General features: G+C 41.5%; 1 protein-coding gene across 1 annotated transcript in view; it reads left to right on the top strand.

Annotated features, from left to right (window-relative positions):
- The first annotated feature begins 1,787 nt into the window (after positions 1 to 1,787).
- Positions 1,788 to 6,000, top strand: part of Smp_067250.1 (putative fms interacting protein) — a 30,598-nt gene continuing 26,385 nt past the window's right edge. The window contains exon 1 of the mRNA XM_018794840.1: positions 1,788 to 1,823. The gene's annotated coding sequence lies outside the window, so the exon portion shown is untranslated. The remainder of the gene's footprint in view (positions 1,824 to 6,000) is intronic.

Here is a 6,000-nt window from a genome sequence, read left to right as displayed (position 1 = left end):
ACAGGCAGAGTTGTATGGCATAGAAGGTCCGGGTTATTTGCGAAGTCCAAATCGTCTGGTTGATATCGATCTGTCCATTGTATTCCGTGCTTCCCCTCAGATGTGTGGGTCTTCATAATCTAGTCATCCACCTAGAAGTAAGAGTCAGCGTCAGCGTAAGCTCTCAATTTACAACGTATAAGGGGAAGTGATAAATGTGCATTACATTTGAAGATGTCACAGGTATTTGTAAGTTGACAACACTTTAACCAGCAACACCTATAACTGAATCGCGCCCACCCAGTGAAATCAAAAGTCAGAACTGAAAAGGTTCAAATTTATATTTGATAGGTTACCAATATTTAAAGGAGTGACTGATCTAAACTGGCTAGTGATCGTAGGAGAAGTTGAGCACGGAGTTCCCACTAGTGATCTGGTGCGGTTGCATGACTGAGAACCTTCAGCTAGGTAAATCCATTAAAACTAGTGTGGTCGATATCAAATGTTGAAGACTTAAAGAGCTATTCATTTTGGGGATTTATTTACCGCTACTCATTGCTTATCATTCTTTACAAATGAACGGGTTGCTGATATACTTCATTTCTTAATTTCACTTAAAATGATATCTATTCAAAACGGATGTAAGAGATAGGAATAAAAATTCAGACAAACGTCTTCTCAGAAAGATTAAGTCGTCTGTATAATGCTTTCCTGGAAGTGATTTCATCGCCTCACTCTTCTGGAAAGACTCGATGTTTATTTCCGTTTCTGAAGTACTACGAAGGATCGAACGGTTCGGGTGGCTGAAAACGAAACACGAGCTTCAGCTCAAGTATCATGTTTTCGTACCTAGAAGCTGGGGAAGACTGATGCTCCCATCCAGGGACCCATGAATATTTGGCAGGAAAAAGAGCATTATTAGCAAATAACAGCGTTCAGAGTCCTCAAGTATATATCAAGCGCCCTATATAGAAGTAGCTTAAATCATTGCCACCAGCGAACTCCAGGACTTCATTACGCATAAAGAATAAGCCCACCTACAGGGCAGGGCTTATATAGGTATGCTAGGAGGGTGTCAGTAGACGGACGGGTGACAATAGATAGGATAAACTATACATATACCACATGTTTTATAGAAGTATCAGATATGACTTGACCACAGTTTTTAAATTGCCTAATGATAAATTTGCATCCCACTTGCCTCTGTTATTCTTTTCTTTTAAAACATAATTTACAAGGACACCTTAAAATAGTTCACAAGCCCAGAACAAATTATTTGTCAGATGATTATCGACTTCCCCATCGAATAATTGGCAATTGGAACTCGTTACCTCAACAAGTGATCAAAGCTCTATCTGTCATATCATTCAAGAGGAAGTTAAACCAGCTAACAGGCCCCTACTTTCTGGGCTATCACACACCACCTAGCTCTTGTTCTTTCCGAACTAAGACTGAAAGTGATGATAAATGTCGGTTATTGTAATGTCATTTAAACGGTCTATAATTGGTGACTCGATACCGCTCAGCTAGAGCTTATTGATGAAACAAATATGATTATCTTCATCAAAATGTTCTGAAACTTCGAGCTATATTATTCTTGTCTTCATTTTCCTATCACTTTAGGTGTAATTCCATGATCACTTCTCTTACTGTTAGCTAATGATTCTGACATTGATATTCAGACGGAACGCAATGAGAAACATGCATTTCTGTGGCCGGAAGTACGTCTATTTTGTTAAGATGCAGAGTTTAAGGAATAAACAGTTTCATATTTCTGTTCAGCAGTGTTTGAACGTTTGAGTTTCGAAGCGTCAAGTTTGTGTGCAGCGTTACGGCGTCACAGAGTAAGCTTCTCATAATAAACTTAGTCTGCTTCGGGTACGTTGTGTTTCCCAATAGCTTCACAATTTTTTAAAAAATGGGTGCAGCCTATTTTGTGCGTACTTCGACACGAACAGACTGAATTTGTGCTTGTCTTATGATTCATGTCCCGTAGATGGAAGACATGTAATAGCTGCATTGACAAGTACTGGTGGAAGTTCATCACTTTCTAGTTTCAATATAAATCACTTCGTCTTATTTAGTCGTTGGACTAATAGGCCATTAGTTTCTTCATGACTTATCTTGAAATGCGTCAGTCATGTAGATTATCTTGCTCTTCGGACTACATTTCGTCAATTTTTTTGTTGGGAACTAAGCTTGTTTCTCAACCGGGTGTTGCTGATGCAACACAATACAACCACTTCCAGGGAAGTCCTACTTGTGGCGGGGTGTCTTTTACGAAATCGAGAGGACGAAAAGCGAATGTCCGGCTATTTAACAGGGTTGGTGGACACGGACAGTCCACCTAGGGGAGTTGGAAAACCCTGATTTCAAACCAATAGCGCACATGGGCTCCAGTATCCTGAAGAACCAAACAGCGTATGAACCGATCGTTGGTCACTGGCAACTATGGGACTGCAAAGGCTCCCAAAGAAAACCACTTTCTTCGGTCTGGGCACCCGGACAGTATTCCAGCCCTCAGCAAGCACTAATTTTAAGCATAAGGAGAGACATCGTCTAACATGGCGACCACCTGCACCAAACCAACGATGGACTCAAATAGACCATATTGTCATCAGTCATCGTTGGAGAGGCTCAATAGAAGATTGTCGCTCGTATTGGAATACTTGTTTAGACTCTGATCACGCTTTAATACGAGCATGCATTTGTCTGCACCTCGATGGACGCAGGAAAAGTACACTAAGAAGACCCATTAGGATTGAACTGGAGGACGAGAAAGCCAAATGCGAATTCCAGAAACAACTGAGTTCACATCTAGGCAGTTCTGTAAACGAGACTGACTCAGATGCTGCTTGGAAAGACACACGAACAGCTGTGGAAACAGCAGTAACATCTATTAGTTATTTAAACCATAAGGCTCCAAAAAACCAGTGGATTTCTTCTAAGTCTATTTCACTGATGGATTCGCGTAAACTCATCCCATCAGGCTCTGAACACGACGAAGAGCGTAAACAAATAAGATCTAGGTTAACTAAAAGCCTAAGGAACGATCGTGAGCAGTGGTGGGCAACGAAAGCAAAAGAGATGGAAAAGGCAGCGGCTGTAGGCAACACCAGGCAACTATTCAGCCTAATAAAGGAAACCGGAACTAAGAAGTCAAGTGTAAGTGAGACAATCTCGGAAAAAGACGGAACCCTTATCTGCTCTCAACCCAAACGTTTAGAACGATGGGCGGAACACTTTAAGGAGCAGTTTAACTAGCCTTCAGCTACTGCACAACTACCCACTATCCCCAGAAAACCTGAATGGAACATTGAAGTAGGTCCCCCGACCCTACTTGAAGTTCAAAAGGCTATAACTAATCTGAAACGAGGAAGAGCAGCTGGTCCTGATGGATTGGCTCCAGAGGTCTTTAAATATGGTGGTCCAATTTTAGCGATTAGGTTGACTAATATTCTGGCTAAAATATGGGAGACGGACGTAATCCCATCTGACTGGTCACAATCACTGATTGTCCCAATATATAAAAAGAGGTCAAAATCATCCTGCGATGACCATAGAGGGATTAGTCTGACTAACATAGCATCTAAAATACTAGCCTCAATAATTATCAGGCGCCTAACTAAGACTCGTGAACTGCAAACACGAGAAAATCAGGCTGGCTTCAGACCTGGTCGTGGCTGTATCGACCACATATTCACCATTCGTCAAGTTTTAGAGCACAGACATACTTGTCGGCGTCCGACAATGATAGTTTTTCTTGACTTGAAAGCAGCATTTGACTTTGTAGACCGAGAGGTTCTGTGGCAGTGTCTGCCATTGAAAGGTGTACCTGAGAAGTACATAAACCTTGTGAAGGCTCTTTACTCGAACACTACCAGTCGAGTGAGAGCTTATGGCGAACTGTCATATGATTTTACAACCTCAATTGGTGTCCGTCAAGGGTGTCCACTATCCCCATTTTTGTTTAACTTCATTATAGACCTGTTGCTGGAAATAACACTCTCTGCGACTGAATTTTCAGGAATTGATCTTCTACCAGGAGGTTCATTTATCGACTTAGATTACGCAGATGATTTAGTCCTGTTTGGTGAAGACGCTGACAAAATGCAGAGTCTTCTGTTGGAACTGAGTAATAATGCCAGGATGTTTGGGATGCGTTTCTCCCCATTTAAATGTAAATTGTTACTCCAGGACTGGCCTGTGTCAACATCCGAACTAAGGATAGGGAGTGAAGTAGTCGAACGCGTGGACAACTTCATTTATCTTGGAAGTCTGATCAGCCCTAATGGGTTGGTGTCCGACGAAATCTCAGCACGGATTCAAAAAACTCGTTTGGCTTTTGCCAACTTACGTCACCTATGGCGAAGACGAGATATCCATCTATCAATTAAGGGACGAGTATACTGCGCAGCAGTTCGCTCTGTTCTACTTTACGGCTGTGAAACATGGCCATTAAGAGTAGAAGATACTCGTAGGTTACTAGTATTTGACCACAGATGCCTTAGAAATATTGCTCGTATCTGCTGGGATAACCGGGTAAGTAATAGTGAGGTTAGACGCAGGGTATTAGGGAATGATGGTAAATCAGTTGATAAGGTCATGAATCTTCATCAACTGAGATGGTTGGGCCACGTGTTACGTATGCCTGAACATCGATTACCACGACGCTCTATGATGACTAGTATTGGGGATGGTTGGAAGAGAGTTAGGGGCGGCCAAACCGAAACGTGGCATCAGTGCTTGAAGTCACTAACTTCTAGCCTGATCCATGTTGGTAGATGCAGACTACCTGGTTGGGGCCCGCGTGACTATCGTAACCAATGGTTGGAGACTGTGGGTGACATGGCTCAGAATCGATCACAATGGTGTAGGTGTATACACTCTTTATCTTCCCTTAAACCTTGAGATTAAAATTGCTTCATAACTTTCTTCCTTCCTATACTATATCCTTATACACAACCTTTCTTTATATACTACCACCACCACTAAATTAATTACTTCTATGAATCCGGTGTTCATCTTGTTGTGCTAACGAGGTATGGCAACTTGGACCGATGCATATATGTGCCTGGTCCTACGTTGTAGCTGACTGACTGACTGACCAGCCCTCACAGAATCGGATGATTTATGTGGCTCATATTTATTTGGTGCCTCCTTGTACCAATGTTTATTTGTTTAAATAAATAAATAAATAAGCTACCTCATAGTCTTCAGTGATAAGGATAGCAGGTTGGTGGACCTGTGTTAATCCTACACCGAATATCTAGAATTCCAGTGAATTTAGAGGTAAACAGTTTGTAACCTCCTGTTTACAAAATTACTACAATAACATTATCATGGTCATCAAAGTATTGAGAATGAAATGTGTTTCTGGCAATCGTGTAGTGAATTGGGAAAACATAACTTAGCGTATTAATCTATTTAAGACTAAATTAATGAAGATTGAACGTAGTAGGTTGGTGGACCTGTGTTAATCTTAACAGTTTGCCTTTCATTGAAGGTCCAGTTTCTCCTTGAAAATGTCCACTGATGGGGCTGATACCACTTGTTCGGGTAAGGCGTTCCGTCATTGACCAGTCGTTGATAAAACTGGAACCCCACTTTAGGTTTATCAGATCGCGGTTTGTGAACCTTCTCGCTATGACCCCGGAGATTATTAGAGCTAAAGGGAGTAAAACGATCAGACATTAACACTTGAATCGTTATTAAAGATACGAAATGGCAATATAAGGTCACCTCGCGTCCTACGATGCAATTAGGGGAAAAGGTTTAGGCGTGTTAAGCGCTCATTGTAAGGGAGTTTAGAAAGACCCTTCACTAATTTTGTTCCTACACACTGATTACGCTCAAGTGAGTTAGTATCCCTGATCAGACATTGGCTAGCTGCTTGTCTGTGTCCGATATTCATGAGTACACTCTTCCTAGAATTAACTTCTAAGCACCAACGTCAATCCCGTCTAACTAATTCGTCTAAGCCAGCTTGGAGATCAAAATGATTAAACTCACTTCTTATTG

Source organism: Schistosoma mansoni, chromosome 1 (genome assembly GCF_000237925.1).
Source record: "Schistosoma mansoni strain Puerto Rico chromosome 1, complete genome".
Classification (NCBI taxonomy): domain Eukaryota; kingdom Metazoa; phylum Platyhelminthes; class Trematoda; order Strigeidida; family Schistosomatidae; genus Schistosoma; species Schistosoma mansoni.
The sequence above is the reverse complement of the archived record's forward strand: the minus strand, read 5'-3'. Positions and strand labels throughout refer to the sequence as shown.